Raw genomic sequence first — 5000 nt, 5'->3', positions numbered from 1 at the left:
GATGTGGGAGCAAGGGCGTGCACGCTAAGCCGATCTCCAACATCCTCCAACGTACACAAGGAGATACAGACAGAACAATTATCAGATGAACAATAGTAATAATCATAATTCCCCGCTAATTAATGATAACGAGATAAAAAATGTGTGTATATGTGTGTGTATGTGTGAGTATGTGTAAGTGTGTGTGTGTATGTGTGTGTGTGTGTGTGTGTGTGTGTGTGTGTGTGTGTGTGTGTGTGTGTGTGTGTGTGTGTGTGTGTGTGTGTGTGTGTGTGTGTGTATGTGTGTGTCCGCATGTGTGTGTGTGTGTGTGTGTGTGTGTGTGTGTGTGTGTGTGTGTGTGTGTGTGTGTGTGTGTGTGTGTGTGTGTGTGTGTGTGTGTGTGTGAGAGAGAGAGAGAGAGATAGAGAGAGAGAGAAAGAGAGAGAGAAAGAGAGAGTCAGGTCAAAATACTTCATTCCATTAAATACAATAATTCTTCTTTTAACATAGTGACAACATACAATAATACATAAATAGTAGAAACAATATCAAATACATTAGTAGGAGAGTTACAAAATATAACATTATAGACTAAGATGGTCAATATCATTAGACCTAATTATACACGGCCTGATTCTGCAATTAAGATGCCTAATGTCATTGGTAATTTAAAAGATGCTCCTTTAATTTCCTTAATCTAATTTGAAAACAATTATGTCGGAGATATTTCTAAGATTTTGTGGTAGGTTGTATAAGATTTTCGGTCCTCGGAATTGCATCTGTTTTGACCCTGTTTCCGTGTATAATATCGTGACGTGTAGTTATTTGTTGTTGTTATTGTTATTACTGCTATTACTGTTGTTACTAATGTTGTTATTGTTGTTACTACTATTACTGTTGTTATTAATGTTTTTAACAATCATTTTCTTGCGTCTTACGTTGATGATGTCCCAGAGGATATTTAATTACAATGACTGAGTACTTACAATCATTTTAACAACACATCTTATATAAATAAACAAACATTTGGCATTTAAAACACAATAAAACAATATACACTAAAAGTATACATATAAATATAATTTATGGTAAGAAAAAGAAATGAAAATAAATCATAAGTTTCTGACTAGGTGTTATGAATATCATTTATAGTTCCTAAACTAGCTATGTTTAAGGGGCGACTATGATATTACAACAAATCAGCCTGGAATGAATGCCTATTTTGTTACCAATTGTTTGCAGAGCCATTAGCCAATGAGGATACTCTCCCTGTAAGAATTTATGAATGAGTATACATGTCATATTGACAATGGGGAAGAAGGGAGAGAAAGGGAGAGGGAGAGAAAGGGAGTGATATTGACAATGGGGAAAGAGAAAGTGGGAGTGGGAGAGGGAGAGGGAGAGAAAGGGAGTGGGAAAGGGAGAGAGAGAAAGAGAGGGGGTAGAGTAACGGTGAAAGGGAAAAAAAACTACTTTCAACATAGAAGGAAACAAAGAAGGAGAGAAGAGAAGGGGAAACATTAAGACAGGTATGATGATTAGGGAAGGAAGGAGAAAGAGAGGGAAAAAGGAGAGAAGGAAAGAGAAGACAAACTGACAAAGAGAAACAGGAGAAAGAACGACAAAAAATAACAGAAAGGAGAGAGAGCAAGAAAAAAGTGATAGAAAAAACAGAAAGAGAAATAAAAATCAGACAGAGACGAGAGAGAGAGAGAGAGAGGGAGAAAGAGGGAGAGAGAGAGAGAGAGAGAGAGAGAGAGAGAGAGAGAGAGAGAGAGAGAGAGAGAGAGAAAGAAAGAAAGAAAGAAAGAAAGAAAGAAAGAAAGAAAGAAAGAAAGAAAGAAAGAGAGAAAGAAAGAGAAAAAGAAAGAGAAAGAAAGAAAGAAAGAAAGACCCCCTACCCCACCCCACACTTTCCGTCCTGCCCCTTCTCCCTTCCAAAAAGAAGGAAAGAAGGTGAAGACCCCCCTCACCCCCCTCACCCCCCCACCAAGACCCCTACATCCGTGACGTCATACTCAACCATTTCCTCACAACGAAGTCCCACGCTCGCCGTCCTTTGTGGCGTTTCCCTCAAACGCACAATTGCGGTCGCGGCGGAGAGGGGGGAGAGGGGGGTGGGGGAGAGAGGGAAAGAAAGAAGAAGGGAGAGAGGAAAGGGAGAGACGGAAAGGGGGAAGAAAAGAGGGAGGGAGACGGGGAGAGAGAGGGAGAGAGGGAGAGAGAGAGAGTAGAGAGAGAGAGAGAGAGAGAGAGAGAGAGAGAGAGAGAGAGAGAGAGAGAGAGAGAGAGAGAGAGAGAGAGAGAGAGAGAGAGAGAGAGAGAGAGAGAGAGAAGGAGATAAAAGGAGATAAAAGTAGGAGATAAAAGAAAAAGAGAAAAGAAAAAAAAATAAAGAAAAAGAAAAACCAAATATACACACAAACACACAAAGACAGAAACTAATAGGGGAGGATAGAATGGTCATGAAAACGGGGTTGGCGAGCGACGGGGAACTGGGGTACGGGGCCAAAGAAGAGTGGGGGCTGGAACATGCAGCTGGTGATAGAGGAGGGAACAACGGCCTAAGGAAGTCCGATGGTGGGAAATTACAGAGGGGATGGGCGAAGCTGGCAACAACAAGTGACCACGACCGAAAAGAAGAAAGACCTCGGGTGCGCATTTAACCCCAACAACACGAACCATTTACCTGTTTGCCATTTCGGTAGTTGCCATTCTGTCTGTCCCTCCCCTTCCTGCTCTCCAAGGTTAATGGGAGAAAGGGGAAGATTAAAAGTCTGTGTATGGATTGGCAGAGAGGGAGGGGAGAGGGAGGAGAGAGGGAGGGAGGGGAGAGGGTAGAGGGGGAGAGGAAGAGAGCAGGAGAGAGGGGGAAGGGAGGGAGGGAGGGAGGGAGGGAGGGAGGGAAAGGTAGGAGAGAGACACAGAGAAAGAAAGAAAGAGAGAGAGAGAGAGAGAGAGAGAGAGAGAGAGAGAGAGAGAGAGAGAGAGAGAGAGAGAGAGATAAATAAAGAGACAAAGAAAGATCACATATCTATGGCTTCCCCTGAAAAGCAATCAGAAATTCCTCGAAGCCTGAAATCCATACTGGAAAGTAGATACCTTTCCTTTTATCTCTCTCCTCATGTCCCCCCTCTCCCTCTCTCTCTCTCTCTCTCTCTCTCTCTCTCTCTTTCTCTCTCTCTCTCTCTCCCTCTCTCCCACTCTCTCTCTCTCTCTCTCTCTCTCTCTCTCTCTCTCTCTCTCTCTCTCTCTTTTTTCTCTCTCTCTCTCTATCTCTCACTCCCTCTCTCTCCCTCCCTCTTTTCTCTCTCCCTCTTTCTCTCTCTTTCTATCTCTCTCTCTCTCTCCCTTTCCTCTTCCTCTCCCTTCCTTCCTCCCCTTCCTTCCTTCCTTCCTTCCCCCTCTTCCTTCCCTTCCTTCCTCTCACCCCTTCCTTCCTTCCTTCCTCTCCCCCCTTCCTTCCTTCCTTCCTCTCCCCTTCCCTCCTTCCTTCCCTTCCTTTCCTTCCTTCTCTCCCCCTCTTCCTTCCTTCCTTCTCCCCCTTCCTTCCTTCCTTCTCCCCCTTCCTTCCCTTCCTTCTCTCTCCCACTTCTTCCTTCCTTCTCCCTCTCACCCCTTCCTTCCTTCCTTCTCGCCCCCTTCCTTCCTTCCTTTCTTCCTTCTTCCTTCCCTCTTTCCTCCCTCCCTCCCTCCCTCCCTCACTTCCTTCTCTCCCCTTCCTTCTTCTTCCTTCTCTCCCCAGTTCCTTCCTTCCTTCTCTCCCACCCTTCCTTCCTGCTTCCTTCTCTCCCCCGCTTTCCTTCCTTCCTTTTCCTTCCTTCCTTCTTTCCTTCCTTCCTTCCTTCCTTCCTTCCGGCTCCTTCCTTTTCCTCTCCCTCCCTTCCTTCCCTCCCCTAACCTTCTCTTCCTTCCTTCCTTCCTTCCTTCCTTCCTTTCCTTCCTTCCTTCTCCTTCCTTCCTTCAAAATCCGTCCTTCCTTCCCTCCTCTTTCCTCCTTCCTTCCTTCCTCCCCCTTTGATCTCTTCCCCTCTCCTTAAACCTCATAAAGCCCTCCCCTTCTGACTTCTAAATTTCCTCCCATTACATCGCCAGCCTTCTCCCTCCCCCTCTCCCCTCAGCTCCCACTCTCCCTCGCCCTCGCTCCCCCTCCCATTCTCCTCTCCTCTCCTCCCGCTCCCCTCCTCCATTCTCCTCTCCTCACTCCCCCTCCCATTCTCCCTCTCCCTACACTCCCCCCCTCCTATTTCTCCTCCCTCTCCCTCGCTCTTCCACCTCCCTCCCTCGCTTCCCGCCCTTCCCCACTCCCATCTCCTCCCTCTCCCTCAGCTCCCCCTCCCTTATTCTCCCTCTCCTCACTCCCCCCTCCTCATTCCTCCCTCTCGGCTCCCCCTCCCACTCTCCCACTCTCCTCGCTCTCGCTCCCCTCCCATTCTCCCTCTCCCTCAGCTTCTCCCCTCCCCATTCTCCCTCTCCTCACTCCCCCTCCTCCCATTCTCCTCCCTCTCCTCGCTCTCTCCCCTCCCCACTCTCCTCTTCCCTCGTCTCCCACCCCTCTCCCCCTCTCCTCTCCCTCGCTCCCCCCCCATCCGCACTCCCTCCCTCGCCCTCCGCTCCCCCTCCCATATCTCCCTCTCCCTCGCTCCCCCCCTCCCCATTCCCTCCCTCTCCCTCACTCCCCCTCCCTACATTCCTCCTCCTACTCCCTCGCTCTCCCCCTCTCCCTCTCCTCTCCCTCGCTCCCCCTCCCCCATCTCCCTCTCTCCTCACACTCCCCCCTCCCGATTCCTACCCTCTCCCTCGCTCCCCCTCCCACTCTCCCCCTACGCTCCTCGCTCCCCCTCCCATTCCTCCTCTTCCCTCGCTCCACCCCCCTCCCTATTCTCCCTTCCTCCCTCACTCCCCCTCCCATTTCTCCTCCCTCTCAGCCCTCGCTCCCCCCTCCCACTCTCCCTCTCCCTCGCTCCCCCCCTCCCACTCTCCCTCTCCCTCGCTCCCCCCCTCCCACTCTCCCTCTC

This window comes from Penaeus vannamei, chromosome 23 (genome assembly GCF_042767895.1).
Source record: "Penaeus vannamei isolate JL-2024 chromosome 23, ASM4276789v1, whole genome shotgun sequence".
Taxonomy (NCBI): Eukaryota; Metazoa; Arthropoda; class Malacostraca; order Decapoda; family Penaeidae; genus Penaeus; species Penaeus vannamei.
The sequence above is the reverse complement of the archived record's forward strand: the minus strand, read 5'-3'. Positions refer to the sequence as shown.